The 27,326-nt window shown below is 28.8% G+C and overlaps 1 protein-coding gene across 4 annotated transcripts in view; it reads right to left on the minus strand.

Annotated features, from left to right (window-relative positions):
- Window positions 1-17,071, minus strand: part of LOC107165518 (discoidin domain-containing receptor 2-like) — a 255,393-nt gene extending 238,322 nt beyond the window's left edge. For all 4 annotated transcript variants that reach the window (XM_089219518.1, XM_089219519.1, XM_089219516.1 and 1 more), the window contains exon 1: window positions 16,576-17,071. The gene's annotated coding sequence lies outside the window, so the exon portion shown is untranslated. The remainder of the gene's footprint in view (window positions 1-16,575) is intronic.
- Window positions 17,072-27,326: the final 10,255 nt, after the last annotated feature.

A 27,326-nucleotide genomic window follows, 5' to 3' on the forward strand; every position in this document is an offset into this window, starting at 1 on the left:
AGTTTCAACTTCCAATAGAAGCCTTTAGTACACAAAACTAATAATAATCGTTGAAATGCTCAATGTTTACGCAGGTATCTAAATAATTAATATTTAAAATATCCGATATGACCTATATGTTGTGCACCTATGCACCTATATTACCTATGCACTAGTTGTTGAAAATGGAGTTTAAAACCTCTTATCCGCCATCAGAAGTCATCAGAGTACATATAACTTATAACCAACTATGAAAATAATACATCCTATTTTTATTACCATGATTATTCGTCGATGCTACCGTGTGAGGAGATTTCAACTATATTATTTATCGCATTGAACTACTCTCGGTGGGTTAAAATAATAGCATGCTTTATATAATTATATAACGATTAGAGAGATTATGGCATAGAAAATATATATTAAATACTCGGCGATATTAATACCTATTGAAAATTATAGAATAATGAAAAAATCCATAACTGTTTTGTTTTTTTATTGGTTCTCTAAATATACGATTCCAATCCGTAAAAAATATGTCTTTTTTAAATTTAAAGGCATCAGGTTGTAGTTAGATAGTCTATGAATTATTGACCAATTTTTGTTCTTTAATAATCCATTTTGTGATCAAACGCCCTATTTTCCTTTTTATCACTTATATCTTTCATATCAAAAAAGGATACAAGGTTTTTAGTGACATATAAAATAATTATATTCTTATACACAGATATCTAATACCTTTAAATTTTTTCAGTTGGACATATTAAAGCATTTTTACTTCGGCATATCCTAAGACATACTAATTGATTATATTATAGACTTTACAATATACAGAGATAGATTAGTTTTTTCAATGGATCAAAGACTTTTTGATAGTGTAATTCATGACGGACCTGCATGGTTTCAACAACGATTTTCTCCTCTTACTATTGGATACTAGAACGACAGTTTTTTTTATGTTAAACGTAAAACTGAGAAGTGCCCGGTATCTATATTAAAAAATGTTGAACCCCCTGAATTTTTTTTTACAGCCTTGTTTGGTGTAGTACCTATATTAGGTACTGCATGATACAGTGATGTACACGTACAAAATACGTCATTTATATCACAATATAATGTTTTCACCCCTCATTTAAAAATCCAAGCAAAATTAGTTGGTTTTTTATAAATCATTACAACAATAAACTTTTTATTTTTATAATTCCTGATTTTTACCCTTCCAAAACATGAAATAACAAAAATACAAAACGTTTTATTATTAAGTGGAGTGTAATATTATCAATTCATAAAATAAGTACCGTAGTGGAAATTTCTCTTTTACGATGACGATTTCTAAATATAGATCGATGATCATTGTAGACGGTATAGAATTGAACGAGTCGTTATAAATTAATTATAAAATTGATAATAAAATATAGAAGAAAAATAGTTAGTACATATTATATTATATTATCGTAGTGTTTTTTCCCAAATAATGAGTTCATCGCATAAGCTTCAATGGGAAATTAATATAAAAAACAGTTCATTAATGATTTGTCATTCTTGTTAAACATTTTTAATTAAATATTACCAATTATTATGTAATAATACATAGAATCCTCATTGTTTACCTGTTGACATTTAAAAGTTTTTTTTCAGGAACTTATGTATGATAATAATTCTTTGTTTTGAAAACAAATACAACACTGCAATACATATAGGTGTACATATTGCATCCAAAAATGTTCTCGTATTAGAAATTTGACTATAATAAAAAATAAAATATTAAAACAAATAACAATAACAACATATTGTATCATTATCATTTATCGTGTTTCAAACATGAAAAAACCGCTAAAAAATGTTTAATTCTAGATCAGTAACAGCATCGATCATTTATTTTAACATTATTTTATCATTATGTAAATTCTTATAATGTTATTGGCATTTTAGAGCATAAAAATCACCCTCCACCCACTACCGCCTCAAGGAATTCCAATTCTCTATAATATTGGGGCACTTTTTTCAAATAACAAATGTTCAGATTTTGATGTTTCCCCGTGTACGTGATTTTTCGACTGCACTTTTTTCGGTTCGGCATTAAATTATTTTTTTGCTTCACTTGAAAAATAACATACAAAAGATTTATACATTTCAATTTGTGTGCAATGTAGCATGAAGTGATCGAACGAAGTTAATTTGAGTAAAACGCACATACCACAACTATATATCGATTTTTGTATTAGTTCAAAATATAGTTTTTAATTCACTTTATACATCTATGTGTATATGATGCTGCACATACATAATTGTATTTAAATGCTCTTAGACAAGTGTAATGCGAAATAATATCCTAATTTATATTACGTAGTATAATATTTTAAAATTGTTTCATGTAAAAATACATTTAAAAATGTAAAATATTTATTGTAGATGTGCGTTTTCACGAACATTGGAAATGTTACTAGTTAGTTGGTATTTCCGTAGCTAAGATTTAAGCAATTAAGTTTTTTTAAAAAAAAAAATAATAATAACTACCTAAATTGTGTTGTAAAAATATGGTAATATGAATATTAATTATGTTTTAATAATTTTTAAATAAAAATTGTTTAACAACTTTTATGATAAATTAATTTAAAAAATCTATTAAACAGAGATTAAGTAGATTTTATAGAGATGTTGTAAAGAATCTTGTGGTCTAGCGTTATTCACATTTTACCTATACAAAAGTTTAAAATAATAAATATTTTAAAAATAATGGATTTAAAATATTAATTGAGTATAACTTGACAAATTAACCCATCATTATAAAATGAAATTGCATTAAACTTGCCCAATTGTAGTCGTTATTATTGATTTAATAATTTGTTTTGTATGATATTATAATATACATTTGTTCTCAATTAATTATTTTTGATATCAATTAATTTTGCATTGGAATTACATTGTAATAAAATAATGTTCTGGGGTATACGCAGCGTATTTCAGGTTCAGAACGTATCGAAGAACTTATTTATTGTTACATTTTTGTTTATATGAGCATGAAAACTATTGGATAAGAAAAATAAATATGATCTGAAAGTTTCACAGAAACACTTTATTTTTTGGACATTCTATTTTGTTTGTAATTAAGTTTGAAAAAACTTTTTAAATCTATTCTCACAGTTTCCTGATCTAAATAAAAATTAACAGAAATCTTCAGAATATACACTAAACCAATATCTGTGTTTGTGGCTTAAAAAACTAAAGATAATAATATTATGGTATGCAGGTCCTCAGAATTTTCTCCGTTTATTTTATTAATATTTACAGAAGTAGTGAATGAATCATTTCAACACTATTATGTTGTTATTTAAGCAACATTCAAAGTATTTCGGATTTAGAGTATTTTCAAAAACGATTGTTGTATTCGGTTTTATTTTAATCTGATTTAGCTATTTACGTGTACGTGTTTAAAGACCACTAAATGAATACGATGAGCTTTTTCTGTAAAATAAATGTAATTCTAACTATAATTTTAAAACCACAATGGACGTGACCTATCGTATCACGTTCAACAGAATGTTGAAAACATATTTTACTCGTCAACTCAGTTCGTGCACAAAAGCCACAAATTTACATCAAACAGAACGCCACTATTATACGCAGACATAATGTAATACGTAGTAATAATAATATATTGGAGACGAATGCGAGAGTATAGTTCAAAACATTCTAAGACATAAATACAATACAGGTCGATTCATCGATTAAGCTCTCATCTCGATGTAATATTTTGATCATTTTAATTTTCAAATATTCTGATGTTTGGAAGTTTTAAATCGAAAACTACATTTTCAATTATATTGAATTGCAAGGCTGGATAATATAACTATTTTTTTTTAAACTCAATTAAGTTAAATATTTTTTTTCAAAGTTAAGTTAATATATATTTTTTAATAAATCAATTAAGTTCAAAGTTAAGTTAACAAATTTTGTTAACTTAACTTCAATTCATAAGCTAATAAAAAAAATTCATTGAAAAGGTTTTAAAATAAGTGAAAATCACTTGTATAGTAGGTAATATATCTATGAATATATATGCATATATTTAATATGATGTATATAAAATGTTGTAGGGCTGTATCGTTTTATAACTATATTTAATATTTATATTTCACTCTGGAGTCTGGGTTTATTTAAATTTTAGTTTAAATGTGCTTACTTTATTGTTTAACCTTTACAATTCAAAAATAAATAACTTAAACATTTAAAAATTAGGTATAAAAAAACTAGTTATTATATTATGTACTTATAACTTTTAAATATTCCAAATATGGTTTATTCAAAGTATTTAATAAATTTCAATAACAGAGTCATTTCAAAATTTTGATCTGCCGTTGATCCTCTTATTTTGTTGATCAATTGTATCAATTTAGTCGTCCACTAAATGTCACATTGTAACAATATTATCTCTATATTATTATTTATTATTTTATTAGTACATACTTAATTAATATAATATATTAGCTGTTATTTATATAAATAATTACGAAAATATCTTCTTTTTTTTCTAACAATATTTTCTAATATTCTACGAATTTTAAATCAATGAACCGTTTTAGACTATAATATATTCTAGATAAAACGAAAATTCAAAATTAACTTAACTTTTAACTTATTAACTCGTTAATGCCCAGCTTTGTTGATTTGTATGCTATTAAAGGGGTGTCTCTTAGGTAGTGAGGAACGTTATATTTATCTAATGAGAACCAACCAGCTTTACTGTAATATGTTAGTACTTATATGTTACTTTCGAAATCGGTGATGTACCAACATGTCTAAATCTAAATCTAAATCTAAACGAGTAGTTTCTGATTTATTAAAAATTAAAATATAACGTTTTACAAAATATAAAATAGATATTTCCTAAGCTCATTATCCTCAGCACACTAATTTAAAAATTTAAAAGTACTCGTTCAATTTTAAATTTAGATACATCAACATTTACAAAAAAAAATAATTTGCTTAACAATTTACCGGAAAATAATGTATATGGTTCTCACATTTGTAAACAACAAGCGCATATCGCTACAACACACTCCTCTATATCAATGGTACAAAAAATTCAAGTATATTAAAATCCATATTACTAAGTATGCTTAAAATAATTTCCAAATGATCACAATCTAAATAAATAAATTATTTATGGGTAAAAACGCTGCAGGATCATACTTGCGGTGAATCACCCTGTCGGGCTTAATTTTGTGCCATTATAATTGTTTATTTTATTATTTTTTTGTTGTTGTCGTTCGATATTGTATCGTTTTACGTTCGAACGTTTTTCGCGGTGAAGTGGAAAGTCAATTGGCGTACAACGCGCGTTGCCCGATCAATTGGTGTTCAGCAGTCACAGCAGTCGCACCACCACCACCACTACCTCCACATAGGTCCACCACCGGCTCGATCGACATTCTACTGGTCGGATTACTCTGCTCCGATAACGTAAATTTTTAACACCCCCCCCCCCCCCCACGACACCAACCGATATGCACACACACGATTTTATTAGCGTGCACCAGGCATCTATAGCGATAACATATACAGTGATATATTGCTCTTTAGTTTTATACCTTGTATATTATTATTATATATTTTAAATGATATATTATCGTAAGCCACCAAAATATTTCTGACGATCGACAAAAAAAAAAATGACATTTTTGAATATGCATGCAGCTATTATTATATGTGATCGAGAGGTCATACGTGTGTGTGCTCGACGGACGGTGACTGGGGCTATTATGTTCAATATCATACTTATTAATAAATATATATATATGAATATTTTTTATCAGTAGCCGAGTTTTATAAAAAAAGGTAATGGTAACGCGGTCGTTAAAACGCGACCGACTGGATTAGGGAAACACCGTGGCCGCAGAGGGTGTTGGCAGGGGGTGGCTACTGATGTGGGGAGGGAGGGGGTGTGAGAGACAGAGAGCGAGCACACGGACGTAGACGAGAGAGTGGGTGAACGAAAGAGCGGGTGAGCTAATCTCTGTGGCCGAATTAATGGCACGTTATCGAACAACACAAACGGACCGCGCGCGCCGCCCGATCCGAACCGATTGTGCTGAAAACCGCTCCCCCCCCCCCCCGCCTAGCCCTTTCTGACTTCGGGTGTCGTTTGTCAACCCCTTGACTAATGGCTATTGTATCAATTTAATATACGTGTATGTTATACGCCGCCGCTGCAGCAGTACGTTATTAGCGGTCCGCACAATGCACATTTATATAATATTATTATACAAGGCGACACCGGGCCCGGTCTCCCAATTTAGGGAGTATGTTTGGATGGGGTGTGGGGTAGACGACATTCATATCTATAGGTGTATACGATACACTACATACGCAGCACACACGGGGTTCAGGGCGATTATCTTCCGGTAAGGCGATCGGTCGAAATTCGCATGCTTTTAAGTTAGGCTAATAGTGCAATTATTATTTGGACAGGCTGCAGATATTATATGCAGTACCGTAAGTTTGATAGGTAAGGTCCGTATAATATCATGTTTGGAATGTGAAATTTATGGTAAGAGTAGAAATAATTATCATAAAATAAATAAAAATAAAAATCTCTATGATGATAAAATAAATCGTACACAGGAAATGACATATCAATACTTTAAGATGTTAATATTTTATTCATATTCTAATAGCAACGCAACGATAAATACAATATATAGCTTTCTAAAGATAGAATTTTATAAAAATTGTATTTTTTCACGTTTTTATGTGCGAAAAATGTGTTGTTGAATTTATTTTTCGATTACCCTGTGTTGTGTTCAGCGTATGTGGAACATGCAATAATTATATTGTAAGAAAAAAAGTGTTAAAGTGACTTTTCGACAAGTTGTTAAATAATAATTAACCACTTGTTGGCAGTTAATAGTACTCAGCGTCGTTAAATATATATTGCAAAGCAGTAGAATTAGCGTCCTCATGATATAAAAATGATAATATTTTAATAAAATGCAAAATTCAGTTTTAAATATAATTTGAATATATTAGCCTAGTGTGTGTTTTTTTGGGGGCTTTTCAGTGATAGATTTAGACAAGAGATCATACATTATAAGAATATTATATTCTATTTATTCAATAAACTACGATCTGAAAATATATCCATGAATATAGTTTTAAAGCTACCCATAAAAACGTTTTATTTTTTACTATCGTATTTCTATTTCTCATTTTAAATACAAAATTTCAATTATATGTACTCTTAAAAGAGATTTTTTGTTGTGATCAATGCTAGATTTTCGTTGCATATTAAGCGATACTTTACCTTTATTACCAGGCACGTATCCAGGGGAGGGTCCATGGGGTCTGGACCGCCCCGAAATTTTTGTGCACCGGCACATAAAATCATTAGGGCTCAGCAAAAGGTTTTATATATCAATTAAGTATAAAAATTGTACTAACAATTTATTTCGACCCCCCCCCCAAAAAAAAAAAAAAATAAAATCCTGGCTACGTGCCTGTTTATTACGCATGTAACAATAATTATCATTCATATTATTTCATTATTATAATTATTATAATTATATAAGAAAAACGTTCAGTGACAAATCCATATACTATTTATGTAATATTATACCTAAGTGTATTATATTTAAATTCTATTGACTTTTGCTGTTGCAAGTATTTATTACGACATTTTTTTATTCATCGACATTTATCGTTGAGTTATCTTATCGCCACAACGATCTTGAAACGTTTTACTAAACCGGTGAGGGGGGGGGGGGGTTGAAACTTTCACTTTGTTTTCTAACCCGTTTCAGATATAATATTATATAGATCACGTACGGATTACGACAATCATCACGTGTGGATTGCATCGATCGGATATAAAAATAGTGACGATGATAGCCATAACGGAAATGCGTTATATTATTGTTATTATTATTTTCCGTATTACTGCGACCGTGACGTCTGAACTTAGCCAAAATCGGTCATAATATACACGACGGGTGGCGAGAAAACGTGACCCCGTAGAAAATCAGAACTTTTTTTTACTCAATCCGAATGGTTGCGATTTTTTGACGTTTATTATTTAAAATTTTTTTTATAAATATGTTTTTCATTCCATTTTAATATCATTATATTATTATTCGTATGTTAGGTATTATACGCCGATAAAAAATATCACCCCGTTTAGGGTATTGTTGTCGTGTACATGTAACAATAATAATAATAATAATAATAATAATATGTCGGTTTGATATCATCGCGGAGCGGGACGACGGGCGGCCGCCGCCGACGAGGGCATATTATTGTACAATATATTATATTATATTATACCACATAGCGGGGTAGGGGTGAAATTTAAAAAAAAGAAATAAAAAGGGGTGCGTTTTGATCTATTGTGATGGAAATTTTTACTCGGCTTGCAACTCTCTCATCGCATTGTCCAGGCCCGGGCCTACGTTTAAAACGTGGTAATTAGATGTGACGGAAAACTAAAAAGTGAACAAACTTTGCGCGAACAAGTGGCGGCGGACGTTTTGCGGTCGGTAAATCGTGAAATATAATAATATGATTATTATAATAATTATAACAATGTGGACAGCATTTATGTCGCATTGTTCTGCGGTGGTCTCTCTGCTGCAGTCACATCGGTGCAGCCGTTTGACTCAGCTAGTGTCTACTGTCTACAGAGGCTCGATAGAAAAATAAATTAATAATAATGGCTACAAAAATCATAAATATAATATATATTTTAATTTATTCAAGAAAAATTATCCCTGGACATGGAGAATCGAGACATTGAGAGTTACTTTTTTTTTGTGTTTTTACATTTTTTGGTGTAGATAATTTTGTATATATATATATATATATATATATAGTAAATTACAGTAATGGATTAAATAACAGTATAATAATAGTAGTCACGCGAATTTACAAAGCTAACATTAATGTTATATCATATATTAATTCATCCAATCCTGACTGCTGGAAGAATGATAAAATGTTTGGTAGGTATTGGAAGTTCTGGACCTAGGAATTCGAATAACAATATGTCGTCATTATTATGTACCTATATTATTATTGTTCGCCAAGCCCGGAGAACTCATCGGCCCGAGTTGGAGATAACGCGCAGAGAGCAGCGACTGGCGGTGCTGACAGAGAAATGCACCAAACCCGCGTTTTGTCGTATATAATATAATAATAATAATGTACACCACACAAAATTGCACTGGAGTACAAACGATAAGGATGGAGCTATGCTGATGTTAATCGCCAAAACGTTTTTCGAACGGTTTACGAAACTGCATAAATTACTATTGTGGAAGTACAAAAAAAAAACCGTCTGTACTCGACTGCGATAATGATAATAATAATATTATTATTATTATGTACACGCTAACAGAGATAATACAAATAAGCGGGATAAAACTCAAAAACACTCTCACTGAAATATACTCGCTTTCAGCGCCTTGGCAACACTTTTTAGACTAAAAAACATACTCGGTTGAGAATAATTGTGTTAATCTCGTACGATCTTCAATTTTTATCTAGTTAATAACAAATAGATAAACGCTTATACATGCAGTTAGTGAGTACATAGTTTAAATGTTCGAACAGATGATGGTATCTGATTAATGCGAAGCTCGCTCATTGTAATCCAATTATCTCCCGAATTATCTATTGTTAATATACTGTAACCAACAAGTATTCAAATATCTATACCTATTACTTAGTATTAGTTATTTGAACTACCAATCAGGTATTTAATTATTTTTTAGGTAATTATCTAAATTATATTCATTTATAATGTACCTACATGAGTACGTTATATGATATCATTATTTTAGAATATGATAAATAATTTATGTAATCGATTGGTTGGTAAAGAAATTGCAAGAAAAATCATAGATTTAATATGTAAACATTTAAATTCGATAAATAATAATCAATATAAATGATAATTTATAAAAATAAATTAAAGGTGTTAAATATATAATATAGCAAAGTACTAATGATATATTTTGAGATTTTTTTCTTTGATTTAACTATCAATTTTAAGTAGAAAACATCAAATGCCATGGATAATTCGTGAATTTTTTCTAAAACTGGATTTAAAATAATTTACTGTATTTTATATAGTTTTGTATAGGTATGTAGATGGTACTTAAGATAATATTATGTTAAAATATTTTGTATCACACTGGAATATAAAACTTGGATTGTTTATGAATGCCATGGTCATCGTCACATCAATCATCCTGTTAACAGTTCTTGATTAAATATAAGACCATTAACGGTTCTTCTGTTGTAATACAGTAAGTATATAGTTCATGATTTTTACTCTTTCTGTTTTTAGATTATATAATAGAACAACTACAAGTATAAATACTGTTCACTCTATATTTTAATTTAATGTTTAAAAGTGGAATATTTTTGCTTAATATTTCGATACATAAAATCAAATTTAGGAAAAGTTTATGAGTTATAAGTATTTAAAGTCTAAATGATATTGGGATAATGGATCAACATTTTGTGAGGTAAGCATGAAGCTCATCTTAACTTTAAATACTTATAACTCATAAACTTATATATTCCTAAATTTGATTTGTGTGTATTGAAATATTCAGAAAAATATTCCACCTTTGCTGATTAAATTAAAACTATGTTGTCATTCATTTAATTCAAAAACTCAAAAAAAAAAAAATTCAAAAGCTTAATAACTCATAAGAAATATTAAACTTTTAAATAAATGTTTTTATATTAAATTATTATGTTAAGTAATAACATGAAACTTTATAAAAAATATTTTCAAAAACATAATAACTTCTTGAAATAAGGATAAAAGAATCATCCTGTATAATATTGCTTACTTTAATGTATACATTTAATTGATAGAAATCGTTCCCCAAACACAAGCTTTAGATCCTTTGAGCCTTTACAATATTATATATGATCTCAATTTATTGTGAAACGTTAAGATATTGTTGTAATAAAGTTAATTTTATTAATATATTGCAATATTAATGATTTAATGTTAGTGAAATGAAAATAATCATTGCTATTCGTAAGCGGTAGGTTGTGAGTTACTATTAAAATGTGGATTTTATAATATATTATAGAAAATGTGATGCGAGAGCAGTAAAATAGATGCGAATATTAAGCCCACGAATAATTATATTAACTACCTATCTATAACGCAAGAGGTATAAAAAATGGTCAACTGCAATTTATTCAATCAATATTTATTATAAAGTATTAAAAATGTGCATAAAAAAATTATCAATATAAACAGTACCTATACGAGTATATAGACTTATTTGTAATTGAATTTTAAATTGTGGAAAAAGGTTGATATTAATTAATAGCAATAATAAATGATGCACTTAAAAGCTCCACGAAATATCTATCAAAAATGAATAAATCATAATGTAAACCGTAGATGATACAATCAAATTATTACAGATTATGAAAAACTGATGAATAATTATTTAAAAATGCGCAAATTATTGAAATTAAATCTATAAAAATAAGTTGAAGGGAATCGATTATTATTTCTATAAAAATCATTAAATTAAAGAACAATACGAAACGTATACATTTACACATTTTTTATTTATATTCCTGCAAGATCATTCAAACTCCTTCTCCACACAGCTATTTCAAACAAATTAATAATTGAGTAGGTACTTTACTTCGCTATAAATTGTAATATGCTGTTGTTTAATAATGTTTTAGAAGTTTGGCAAACATATATTATTTGTTGTAAACCCGAAACCGTATTGAATAAATTATAATTCATTTTCCTCTTGCACATATAGACATTATATTACCTATTGTATTATAGCGATCTTGTTAAATGTTAATCTGCATTAAAACAAGCCCGAACATTGCTGAAATGAAATCAATCAGCGAATTCATCAGTTAGGAATTGATTTAATAACGGATGGGTTTTACTAATTTAAAAATTGAAACATCGAAATGTGTGTATTTTATTGGTACAGTTACAACTTACAATATATTATCTCATTGTCGATCGGAAAGTAAATGATTGCGTATTCCTGATTCCACCGTTATAATATTATTACACTTGGTTATTTTTTACTGCCCAGGACTCTGGAGGCAGGCGTTGCAAAAAGTTCAAATACAGCGTTCATTTGATTTCTAAAAACATTTTATGGATACTGCATCATGAATTACGCTGGAAACGAACCATCTGAGGACCTCTATTAGTACTTTTCAAAAAACGAACTTCAGCATAGATGATTTTATTAATTCAAATTAGTGACTGTATACCTAGCTACTTCATCAACTAATGAAAAATTAACAGTAAAGACGTAGGGCTAGTAATGTTTCTCTTGGGAATATTTAAATAAAAAACATAATATTATATATTATGCATATTGTGTAGGTACCTACATATATAGGCGTACTACATTCATTACTGCAAGTCAGTATTCCACATGAATGCAAGATTGTAATTAAAACCAACGTTTGTTCTTGCAATGTATTAAAATATTAAAAAGAGAAAATAATATAAAATACAATAATAATAATAATACGTAATATATTTTTTTAGCATAGACATTTTCATTAAATTATTTTTTATTATTTTTTATTTTATTTTTATTTTCATTTTTATTTTTTGATAAAATTTATCGAAAAGAAACGTTCATATTATTTTAATAAAATATAATTATTATTACTTGTTGAACATAGATACTGATTCATCAAATTGTTTGATTGCTTATGACCGGTTCATAGAAACGGGAATCAAAAATGCATAAAATTAAAATGGCACAAATAAGCAATTAAAAATAGAAACAACTAAAAATATACAAATTGTAATATTTTAATGTCTTTTTTCCGTAGAAAAAAACCAATCGGTAAGTGTATTTATTTTTTTTTATCTTCTGCAACACAGTTTTACCTACCCTACAGATTATTGACATCTGCCATCCTCTCGAAAACCCAACGTTTTTTCGGCGTAGTAAATTATAAAAATAAAATATTTTCCTAAATAAAATATTTGAACAACCTTTGAAGAAAAAAAAATATCAATTATACAGTCCGTCGCTGCATTAACTAAAAAATTCCCTATGGCCAAATATTTTTTCAATTATATTTCATTTTATTAATAACCTATATCAAGTTTTTTTTTAAATCAGAATTCATTATTAATTTATTTTTATAAATTATTTTATAATAAATATACTATTTTATTTTTTTTTTATAAAACACTTATGATTTCATTAAACACACTATACATCGTTTCAAAGGTTTGAACTTCAAACATAAAATTATAATTTATCATTTTAACTTTTCTATTTTCAAAGTTCAATACGTATCAAGTTCAAAGCTGAAGAAAGTATAATCTATATAGTATCTATATATAGTGATTATTATTTCAAAAAGTGTTTTACGTCTTTTACTTGCATATTTATTTAAACTACCTATATGAATTCATAATTTTATTCGTTCCATTATTTTTATACTCTATTATTCTTTTATTCTGAAACTATTGTATCATTTTTTTTTTTTTATTAACACGAAATATACCCTCAGCGTCATAGTCCATTCGGTTACAAAAGTCAAGTTACATTGGATTGTATTTACATTGACAACTATATTATTTTACAGTATTCTATTGTACCATTTAAAGTGTTGTTTTTTTTATGAAAATTATGTTGTTTTATTATTATTCTGTATATTATTATAATATACTAATATATAATTAACACGTATATAATTTATTTTTTATATTTAAGGTTAAATACAAAAAATAAAAATGCTTTTCAATAATTAAAATTAAAGGCAGATATTAATTAAATAAATATTAAAATTCTTACTATAAAAATAAATAATTATCGTCATCGTTCATTCATTTTAATTTTTTAAAAATTATTATCTACCAACCGTATTGAAGTGGGTACAAGTTTATGGGTACTATTTACTTAATTCTATTTGTGATACGATGTTATTTTGTTACAGAATTTTTTTCTACCTATCCTACAAAATAATATAGAATGTATTTAACAAATTTAAATAATTAAATTCTAAATGATTCTAGACGAAGTTAGTGAAATAATTATTGATCTCGGTCTTATAATAAATTTGGATATTTTTCTCTAAATAGAACATATCTCAAAGAATTACACAGCACCTTCATAGTTAAAAAAAAATATATAAATCTACCATTAGAAGATACTTAGGTGCACTAGTAGTTTTTTAAGGTGTTTTAAAAGTTTTAGTTATTTAGACTCATTACTAAAGCTATAATTTCACACAGAAAATCTATATTATTTGATATATTATATTTACTTGTTATAGAATGATTTTTTATTATTGACTACAAACTCTCTACAATGAGATGTCTAATATTTCCATCCATATTTTTTTTTTTTTACAAATTTTAGCGAAACAATGTACCTCTTAGATATGTAATCCATTAAATTATTAAATTATTACAAAATTAAATTATTTACAATATTATTTAAAAAATTATAGTTCCAACAACAACCCTAATTAAGTAATGAAAATCAGAAAAAAAAACCAGAATAACATTTAGTACATTTTTATAAAAAAATATTAATATCTAATTATTAGAATTTTAAAATTGTATGAATGGAAAACAGCAATAAACTAGGCAATTAATTATCTTGTCAACAACGGTCGAGGTTAGGTTAGGATTTTTAATTTTTATTACTTTTTTAACTATTCCATTATCATACCTTTTATATATTAATATTATATAAATAATCCTGTATTAAAATAATTTGATAAAATTGTCGCTATGTCCAATAAAATATTAATATGGTTATTTTCAATTAAAAAATATTTAATGAATAAAATAAATAATAGCTCGTATAGTAGTATACAAATTTTAATCATTTTTTTACTTAATGCCTATATGTATGAGTTATAATAAAAAAATAAAATATTTTTACATATTACTGCTTTTTATTTTTCATGTTATGGCAGTTATGAAATGAGTATAACATTATATTAATTGCCTTGAAAAATCCTATTTTAATAAATGTATTTCCTAACCTTCAGAAAATAATAACACCTAAACATACACGAATCAATTTTTGATACCATTATTATTAATTATAAGATAGATCCAATAAAAAAAAATTTATGGTCATGTATTTCATTCAAAACCCTTTTATGATTTAGTAAATCAATATATTATTATAGAGTTGGCGAGCGAATGAATGTTGTGAGAAAAAATATCTATGGCCTTATCATACGAGATATTTTGATAGATATAAAAAGGGAAAATATTTTCAAGTCACAATAGAATAATTATTTTCTAAATTACTAAATAACTTAGGTCGATAATGTTCTGTACATTCTATTGTTTGTTTACACGAATATGTCTTATGTGTGGTGGTCAAAAAAAAAAATGCAACTTATTTTGGTTAACGTGGTTACCATGGTTTGAAGGCCTGTTTTAAAACATTATACTAATAATCTTATATTTTTTCCCAAACATGATACATTTTTTTTTGTCATTTTACAGGAAATTGTCAATAAACAACATGTATATTGTATATACTATATTATAAACATTTATATTCAATTTTCATACAGTCTACAAGATATTTACCAACTTAAGACCACTCATTTTATCCTATAACTATGATTCCTCACAGTAAAAAAAAAAAAAAATAAAACACATCATTGTAAAGCAAATATAGACTATTGTGTTGCTGGCGACTCCTCATTATGATAATTCAAGGATACTGTAAATGGAAATGTGAGAAAAAATTAAAAACAAAACAACGTTGCAGCATACAAACATACGGAGAAGTGTACACTTAGATAATAATTAGTGCCTAGAATTCTATGATGACATTATAGCATTTGTTTTTGATGATTGTTGAATATTATGTGACTCTCTCCCAGCCAAATCATGCAAAACTTTGTAGGTGTCTAACTATGTTGAATCTATCTATAAAATATAAATTTCAAAATTTTAGATTTCTTTGGCGTTTAATTTTTTTTTATAATTTAACGAAAATCCGAAAAGTGAGAAAAATTGAAATTTAATTTATCATATACTAATATATTATGCACATATACAGTATACATATTGCAATAATTAGTATATATAATCTTGATAGTGAAAAACGAAAAAATTCTGGATTTAATTTTGATAAACCAATATTTGTTTGAAAAATAATATTTCGACAGAACTCGGGCACGTAATCGTTTAATTAAGGCTGAATCGTGTACGCATCACGCATGATGATATTCAGTACCTATCTACATATTTTCGAACAATCGTTGTATTATTAATTATTGATACCCTACGCGTAGAAGGTTTAATAACATAAAAAATTTAATGTAAAACGTTACATTTCGATGACATTTGTAATTGGAAATATATTAAGCGAATAATAATTATTTTATCATCTAGCATAATAATTTTTATCGAATATTCTTTTTTTTTATCAATTTCAAAATTTCTGGACGCCTAAATTTTAATAATCGTTTTAATGTCTTATGACGCGTATTACAATAATAATATTATCGTCGTAGCACGACGTCTAGCGCGTCGGATCGATGACCACTTGTAACGTGCTATGATATTAAAATTGTTCTTACCGGTCAGAGGATGGAAACGCCGAGTCGGCGGCGAAAGCGTTCGGGACGCTTTTTTTTTCGCGTTCGGCAGAGTTGAAGCCGCCCGCAGGTTGTTGTTATATGATCGGTGGTAGTAAGTTGTTGTCGTTCGACTCGATAACACCACCGTGGAAACTTTTGGCTCGCGCGCACTAACACACACTGCGCACGTGACCACCAGTAGGAATATATTGATGTTATATTATTATTAAAACGGTTCGCTGTACGTATTTTTCGAAGATAAAAAACGAGCGAGAAAAAAAAATGTGGCACCTAAAAACAATAACAGTAATCCCTATCGGTTGAAAATTCCGACCAAAACGCGGTCGTGGTATCTCGGGTTATGCACCCTGCACGTTTATATATATATACGGTATAGATACCTATACGTGGTAGGACGACGCGAAAACGACGACGAAGACGGCTTTACTGCGACGAGACGAGACGGAACCCGACGGACGCCCGCGATCGACTAGCACACAAGACCACGCGCACCGCGTAAGCGCCGCAGCATCAAATTCGCCCTTTCGGTGGTCTCCGCCGCCGCCGCCGCCGTTCTCGTTCACCTACTCCTATGCTACCCCACACCCGCCACCCACCCACCCACCCATGTACAGCTCCGACCATCACTACCGCCTCTCGTCCTTTGGTACGACCGCCGCGGCTAAATCGAAAATCAGCCGAAACTTATGTCCACGGTGGTGCGTAAGGTGTACAATGTACATTATATGCGTTTACCTGTGTTACGCGCGTGCCGTTCGGTCACGTGCCCGGACGTTTATATAGGTAATATATTATAGTCACCTGAGCGTGGATCGCTATTTTTTCTTTCGTTTCTGTACAACCCCTATAGCTCCATATACGATCCAAGGATCAGTTTTTCGTTTTTGTCTGAGCCTTTTGAATATTAAAACATATAATAACCGAATGGGGACATTTTGTCGAAACGGATACGATATTTGGTCAAATATAGTTTTGTCGTACACGTTATTAATCATGCTATAAAATATTGAGTTCTGCTCGTCGCATTGTGCCAAAAAATTATTATTCAACTTTTTTCTTTGAAATATTCATAATAATAATATATTAAAACTTACCATAATATACTCGAGTATCTATGTAATGACAAAGGGATAAAATATCCAAATTAATAGATGCTTTTAAAATTTAAAAAAATTTGATACGTTACGAATATTTGTGACCTATGAAGGTACTTTTAAAAATATGTACAGTTATTTATTACTTATTTCCTCAGACATAATAATAAGTAAAATATATTCATTTTAATATGCAAAGTTATTCACAAATATTATAAGATATATTTATTTAATTAATAGGACCCATCCACTCAGCTATGTAACTGATAATTTTTAGTAAATAACAAAAAAAAAAAAACCTTTTTCATTTAATTTTTAGTGATAGCCGATTATTTTGTGTTTGTAATACCTATGATGTTTAATGGAAACCATTATGATGGGTATTTGAGTATAAATTTATTGGAGGCGTAAAAAGTTTTATGTTTAGCCTTAAAAATTGTTGAAAATATGCATTGGTAAATTTTAACGAATATCTCGTTAAACTATTATATTATTTAGTGTAAGTAATGCAACCCCGCCCGGTTCTCGATACCACAAAAAAAAATATAATTATTATTTTTTTTTTAGCTTCAACCCATTTATTCTTTTTCTCATAATTAAAATATATAAACCGTTTAAACATTCTCAATTCACTACGATACACCTGTGACGTTGAAACAGAAAACCGATGAAATTGTTTGCTCGGTAAAATCGGTTAGGCATATAGCGCCGAGACATTACATTATCCGTCGATTGTTATTACCCAACTGAACTATAATACGGTTATTATTTTTGTCAAATATTGACTATGGCACCGAAATGGTTGTACCTAAATACAATACATTTTTAATAGGTAATTCTAAAAGTATCTGAGTGGTGTTTTACGAATATTAAATAGTTTATGATTGAGATCAGACGAAGATCGTTCCATCCTCTGTTTGGTATCCATGACCCTATATTATATATCACTGCATTATAATATAGAAAATCTAATGTCATTAACGAGTAGGCGATAAAGTAACCGAACATTATGTCATTCAATAAATTGTTTAATAACATAATCGACAATAACGGGGTGCTCCATGACAATGAAAGTCTCGACAGATAAACACGGCGAGCAAAGCTATATGTAGTATAGGTGTACTATTATTATCATTGTGATAGCGCAATGGCATGGCGCTAAATTTAAGAATCTAAACGTGATGTGTGATGTGAAGAAATTTTAAAACCTAATTCCTAATGTAATTTCGTGTCCCAGTTGTTGTAGTAAATTAATTTCATTTTTATTCACTAACATTTTTATACAATGCGTAAAGTTCGTTTTTTACCACAATTAAATGTGGTGGTAAACCACAAATGTCTCGACTTGTTTGTATAAATAATTAAAATATGTTTCTCCTTCGTAATATTAAATTTGAAATATTGTTGTTGTTTTATCCATATTTTTTTGTAACTTGAAAGTTTTTAATGGAAAAAAGTTCAAAACGTCTTTCTTTTTTTTTTAAAATGCCTAGGTAAGTACATACATACGATTAAAATTATGATTTATAATGATATAATATCAACATAAAATATGGAATATTTGCAAACATATTCACAGGTTAATTACTTCTAGAATTATTAATTCAAAGTAAAAAAAATAATTTTATTTATTAACTAATCATACAAAGCACAAGCTTAATAATATTAATGTGTAAACATTTAAAATGTTTTAAAGAATCTAAATACGATGATATTCATTTAAATAATGATATTAATATCATCAATTTGTTTAATAAAATAAACTTAATTTGCATTAAATTATTTAATCTAAAAATAAATATTTATTTATTTTATATGTCTTACTCTTACGTATTATAAATTTAATTTAAAAATTAATTTCAAAGATTAATAAAAAAAAATGTACCTACCAAACATATTTTCTCATAAGTAATAATTTTAATGTAAATATCAGATATATTATATATAATATAAGCAATTACATAAAGGTTCTTGAACAAAACTAAAAATTATATGTTGATATGAGGAAATAATTCGTTATCACTATTACTTCATTTGAAATAAAGTTTTTATTTACGCTGTATACAAAAAACTTGAGAATGTCTAGATTTTATTGGCTGTAAGTCAGAATAAACATTTCTTTGTGTTGGATAACTTATTTTGAAAACGTATATGCATATGAAGCGAATTCATTTTTATGAGATGTCGTATTCTTCGATTTTCAACAAATTGCTTTATTTCCATTTAAAGCAATAAAAATAATATGCATAAACAAAATTATGAACGTACGTTGAAAAGTTGTTGTAACTCAAAAAAGTTCAAAGTTGTAATTTCAAATAGAAATGTGTGTACTTCATTGAGTTCATGTTTATTGTTTAGGCACACAACAAAAACGTTAAAAAATTTCATAAATATTGAATAAAAGTAGTATCTCATTCATAAATGTTATGTTATAGGCTTAACATTTTGAAGAAATTTAGAACAATCTTTATTTTATTGAACAATGATTTGCTATGATAATAGTTATTACTTATTATTATGATTCTAAATGCGATACGGTTCTGAATGAATACAATTTAAATTAATATGTCCCCCGTGTTTGTATTTTTCTTTTGGTTTCTTATTTCAAATTTTCTATTTTACACTATTGTTATATCATATATTAGACCAGTTATTATATTATTACGACACTGTTAGCGTTGGGTCCACTAAATAAAATAACTATGTAGATATGGTAAAGGTTACATATAGTATCTGGTCTATACAGATAAAGATAAATATATATAATCATGATTTCATCTAGATAATAAAATAGAAAAATATTTTTTTTTTGTTACTAAAATGTATATAACAATTTTCTAAGTTGGATATAATTTTCAAAACGTAATTGCATTTTTTGTGGGATTGGCAAGCATACATTTTAAACTTTTGAATTAATTTAGTTTCTTTCGATTTGTGTGTAACAAAATATTTGTATTTAAGTGAAAAATCTTAAAAATCCAGTGCAACGTTCGTCTTCATATAAGTTTATATTACGATTGAAAAAAATATCAAAAATACATATGGTTGCAATTTTTATTAAATATACCTAAGTAAAAATAAAATGTAATTTTCATCATATTTCATTTAGCCATTAAGTTTACGCTGTTTTATTAACTCTAGTTTTTATTATTATTATTTTTTTATAGGTACTCGGACGGGATACGTATATGAGCTCAATGGGCTTGACTTTCGCTGAAGACTAACCCCCATTATGGTCATTACGGGAATCGCATGTGCACCAAATAACTTCAAATTCCATTTCAACTTCAAATAGTAGTAGTAGTAGTAGCCACTAGCCAGTCAAAAACCATAGGTGAACTGCGATAAAAGTTAATGATGGGTAAAAGGTCTTATATATAAGAACACTTGAATTAAACTGTTTTTAACAAACGTTAAAGTATTTTTTGACCATGTTCCGTGAATTAGATAAGCCGTGAGAACTGTTGGATCCACAGCAAATGGTAAAATAAATTACCTCAGAACCAATTAGGAGCTTATACCTGAATAAAGTGGTCAACTTTAAAATAATAATATGTTCTGTATTTATATTTATATGACACTTTGAACGAATGTATACATATAATATATTTAATATATACACGTATATAGTGTATTATATAACATTACGATACTATTAGTATATTATTTATGTACGGGACATATTATGAGTAATAGCTGTTAATTCTAAGTTAAAAAGGATAAAATATAAGAATTGAAAAATAACTTTAGTTCAAATATCTCTCTCGCCGTAAATTATAGAGCTTTACGTTTATTTTTGACCGATGTTGGGATAAAAGCCAAAGTACATTTTATGTTGTTGTGATAAGAAAACTTTAGGTTTGTGTTTCTTTAAAAAGTTACAAAAATAGTAAATACAACGCCAATCTTAAGCAAATTTGAAATCTCTATCAAATCCAGAAAATATATTTTCACATTTGTAGGATAAACTTTGTTGAACACAAGTATAAAATGTTTTTGAGAAAAATAAAATGTATTAAATAAAATGTAATACGTATAAAATATATTTTAAATCGAATAATATCATATCTGCAGAACGCAATATTTGTATTTTTAAAACACAATGGAAACGGGTTATAACATTGTTATAACAACAAACTTATGAAAAAACCGACAAAATAGGATAGGATAATAATATTTTTACGTCCCTATATCGCGATACACATTCGTAAGTCCTATATATATTTTAGACAATCCATCGTTCAACGTACTGTATAATATCACGATTTGCTTTATGGAATGTGATGTTGGCCAAAAATTCCAACGATTAAAACTTATATATCTACATCAAACATTATTTAAAACTGATGAATAGTTCAACCATTACATTTTTCAACACTAATATAGAATCAACATTTTTTTATGCACATACAATTTGAATTTGAAACTACTAGTTGATGAATAATTATAATATTATTAAGTAACGATATATAATTCATAATAAAAAAAAAACATCCATGATTAATTTTGCTTAGCTTTATATAAAAAAAATATGTATAAAATATATTTTTGATTATTATTATAATATGACCCGTAATATTATATGGGTTACATATATGATGTATTTATGAATTCGATTAATGTATAATATCATATTATGTTTATTAAAATTATTTATGTATTTTAAACATTGTGAAAGTTATTTATTTTTTCTATGTATCTAAAACTATGATCATTAGAACTTAGTGGAGGCTTACGGTTGGTTTTGAGCAACACGATTATATGTTAAGTGAGAATTGGTCTTTAAAAATCCAGGTGGTCATCCATCCGAGAGCTAACAACGCCTGACGATGCTTAACTGCACCATATATTAGTGACTGCGGCCAACCACTATTCCATATCAGGCCTCAGATGGTAATATTATAATCTTTTTAAGTCCTGAACATTAACCGTCGGATAGTCTAGAGCAGCGGTTCTCAACCTGTGGTACGCGTACCATTAGTGGTATGCGGAAAGCTCATAGGGTGGTACCCGAAGAAAATCTACCTTTATAAAAAATTAATTTATTAATAAAATTCTATATATATAAACGTATACATTATTATAATAAGCAAAAAAATGGTCAGGTGGTACGTAAACATTTTCAAATTGTGGTTAGCAATAGGTGGTACCGCTACGTGGCTATAAAAAGGTTGAGAACCGCTGGTCTAGAGCATCGTTTCTCAACCATTTAGTTTCGCGACCCCCAGGTTTAAAATATGGTCAATCACTTTGCGACTCCCCCCCCCCCCCCCCATCTATATTAGTTAAAAATGAACAGTAAAAATAATTTATCATTATCAATATCAATTTAAAATCAGCGTTTTATTATTTTTGACCTACGCGACCTCAAGTCAAGGTGTTCGCGAGCTCCCTGGGGATCGCGACCCCCTGGTTGAGAAACACTAGTCTAGAGGGTTTATTATAAGGGTTTACGATAAGGCTTTCTTTGCTCGACAACGACATAATATTATCATGGCGTCGATTTAGATCGCTGAATAAATATATCGCTTATGTCCAGAGGCGTAACTAGAAATGTCATCTAGACGGGGGGAGGGGGGCAACCAAGTGTAATTTTACATGTTTACCCCGATTTAAAATTTTGTTGAACATAAATATATTTGTCAGTTATTAATGGAGGGATGCCACCTGCCACCATTGGCTACACCCTTGCATATATCTATAGGTAGGTACTTACAATAATATCATATCAATATATTACATTTTCTGTGTTTTTGGCGCAGTGAGCCAATAGCATTATTTTACTCACAAAATCACAAGTAGCACTGTGTCGTGTCTGGAGAAGATTACGTTAGGGGTTAGAAGGGTGCAGGCGCGTGGCTCTACAAGACTTGAATTTTTTTATTTCGAGATAAAATAAAAATTGTCGGCCTACCCGTCGTGAACTATCGCTCTGGTGCACGCGCGACACCGGTTAATATAATATTTTATAATGAAGGCAACGCAACTAAACTGCGCAAAGCGTTTTGTCTAACGAAAAACAAATATTATATTATATTATAACATAATAACATTATATTATACACAAACGAGCCGCGTCGCGCGACTATACGTAAAAACAAACCGTACCAAACGGTAATAATTTACACCGTGTACACACCGCGTTACCCCACCATGGATTAAAATCCGGACGGTAGACTATATTATTATTATTATTATTATTATTATAAAAAGAATTTAAAAATTCACTCGTACAGAAGTTAAAATGTTTTTATTACGAGTGTATAACAATAATAACGACGACGTCGACAACGATAACATTATATTTATATGTGTGTCCGCTGGTACAGATCTGAAATGTATAATATTGTGTACGGTAAATATTATCAAGGGTAATCCACCGAGTAGGTACGCTCGTACTCATTTTTTTCTTTGGCAACGATTTTATTCGAATTCTGGTTTTTAGAATTTTCAAATATTCTCAAACACCATGACATTATTGTCATAATATCAATTAATTCAATTTTAATTTTTTTCGTACTAACCTAAGACCACTATCCATCACCACTTCCTTTCCTCCTTCAACTGTAATAGTTTTAGCAGACAATTATTTTTAAAATTTTGACGTAATTAATTCAACATTCAAACGATGATGAATAGCTTCTCAGTTATTAAAATATTTGTATAAAGGATAGTAATCCTTGAAAATGGTTTTACATAAATATAAAATTGATGTAATGCTGCAGGAACTAGTATTAATTAATATCATACCTGGACGATTTTCACAAATTATTAATATTGATACCTAGATTAATAATTATCACCAAAATGTTCAAATCACCACAACCCCTACCTACATGTTCTAATCTATTATTGTAGATCTATTACCCTTCTAACACTAGTTAAATAATTCAACAACTTTTCTTTTGAGTTTTGATTTTGATACATCAAATAAAAGTTATCGGCTAAATGATGATTTATAGAAGAAAAGTGAAATTGGTTCTCGTTTGAAAAAAACAAAAGTTTTCATCTTCATAGGAGACACTCTTCGATAGTATTACAAAAATTCTCAATTATCTGAAAATATCCAAATCTATGAGTAGACTTAAAATGTGCAAAAATATATTTCAAATAATTGTATTATTTGAGGAAAAATGGGGTGAGCATGCTTGGCAAATCACCGTGTATATAATAACTATATTATTATCGTGTCAGCTTATGAGCGTTTTACCGTCTTCTGCGTCGTTCGCCGTTGTTTCTGGATTCTTTGGGGTTTTCGGTATTTACGGTCATCGTCCAAACACCATATTATCTATGAGTCGAGGAGGGATGGAAGAGGGATGTGCACTTCACGAGTGCGTAAAAATTGAGTAGGTTACCGCTGCCCATATAGTACAATAAACATAATAATATATACGAGTAAATAACATAAACATCGTACAATATATAATATAATATTATGACTCTCATATACGGTTCGCGCGCACCTCTATAGTATTCGGTAGGCATTTTATTATTTATTATTTTTTTTTACGACGTCGTTAAACTTCAAGTATTTGTCACAGTACAATAATAATGTATGCCGGTGCGCGCGCGGGGATATACGAGAAGCGACCGTGTGCAACATGGGTAGGCGGTATGTAGGTACTGCGCTTTTCATTTTGACGAGACCCTTATTGCCGGTATAAGGACACTCCGGACGGTAAAAACGAGCGCGACGCAAATTGTGTTTTCGCACACACACGGGCCACTTGGTTATTCGAGTCGACTCGTGCAGTGTCTTAACCTTTTAACCCTTTATATCATATAATATATTACGACGTGTATTTTCCGTTCAGTAGTGTACACGGTATATAGGTATACACCTACAAACTAGCGACAATGTGACGGAAAACCCGATGAGTCTTGCGTGCAGAGGCTAAAATATATTTTTTTCGTATTACACATTTTATATTGTAACACTTGGAATTAAAGTTGTGTGGGAGGCACTCTGCTACTTCCCCCCACCAAAAAAAAAATGTATTCATGCACATAAACATAGGGAATACCTAGTCAAACTCTATTTTTCTTTATCTACAGAGTATAGGCTACATAACAATAATAAATGATATCGACCTTGAAAACATTAAGTATGGTCCATTCTCTCCATTACATTCATTGAAGAAAAAGCTGTAAAAAAAGTTACTATAGTTATTACAGGCCACTACACACTTTTTAATTTCGTATTAAACACTTGGAGAATTTTGTTCTACCCAAAGTGGGTCGTATCACCCAACGTTTTAGCCATTGTTTGCGTGTGAAAACATAACAGAATAGTCGTCAAATATTTTTATCCGTCTTTTTAACTACTTATCGTTCTCGGTCAACTTACAATTTTGACATAACATATTTTCAAGTACCTAACTGGTCAACTGCAATACGCACGCACAATGGTCAGCAGTTGTAGTAGTCGTGTATACCGTTTATTATAAGTAAATACTAACTCAATGTCATATACACCGGAATGAGTAACCGACAGTGGATGAAAAAATAATCAAAGATTTCATGACTACCAGCAATTGAATTAAGCCAGATAACGATAACTGAAGTTGGTGAGGCATCGAGGAATCTTGAAAAATTTTACTTGAACAAAATTTGGAAACAGATAATACTTATAGAGATTATGAGAGGAAAGCGCTGTTTTTATTAGAAACTTTGGCTAATAGGTAGTAAAATATATTCCACGAAGCAAAGATTATTTTAAGAAATTTAATTTAAGTGTATACAATGAATAATATGTTTAAACTTTGAGTAATATGTATATTGTATGTTCCAGAGGCGCCAGGTATTGAAAATGTAAAAGAGGTGCTAACTATTTTATCAACATATTATGTACAGTTTTGCCAATAATAGTTATAGTTAACCAATAACAAAGATGATTTTAAAAATCTACACTTTTTCTCTGTTATCAATATCGAAAAAACTCTTTCCCAATTAATTTATTATGAATAAAATTAGTACTTAGATGGTGTTTTACAATTTGAGAATTGTTGGGACTGAGCTCTACCTTATCAAACACATGAAGGCTGTAGCTTCCGATTTCCCTGTATACACGGCGTACCTGGTATGTCGTTCATAAACATATTAATATCAATCTCGATCATAAGTAAAATAAAATTATCTGTAGTTTTTATTTTTGCTGCTTCTATTTGGTTACAACGAACGCTCGTTGTATTCATATGTCACCATAACAATCTAGTTACAACTATAGAAACTCTAAGGCACTTTAAATCTGTTGTTACAGATTTCTATAGTCTTTTCAAAAACGTTAATACTCTTCCAGATAATATGAGTACTATTGTTTTTAACAGAATCACTATATAGGTATAAACAGCATCAAACACAATATTATCACGGTTTATAATGTATAATATTTCGTGTCATCGTTAAAAACTCAAAACACTAAGCGAGTAATAACATAATAATACGGTTTGCTGCACAAGCAACATCGAAAAATAATTTATAACTAAACCTAATAGGTACTTAAATTCTGCACGTTTCGATAAATTATTATACAAGTACCAACCTAATTGGTGGATAATATTATGAGAAACTTTTTATGATTTGATAAAAAAAATAAAATAAAATAATGATTACGTTATGACGTATACATATTCG

This window comes from Diuraphis noxia, unplaced genomic scaffold, assembly GCF_037042655.1.
Source record: "Diuraphis noxia isolate RWA-SAM2 unplaced genomic scaffold, SU_Dnox_SAM2 contig0002, whole genome shotgun sequence".
NCBI classification, from domain to species: Eukaryota; Metazoa; Arthropoda; class Insecta; order Hemiptera; family Aphididae; genus Diuraphis; species Diuraphis noxia.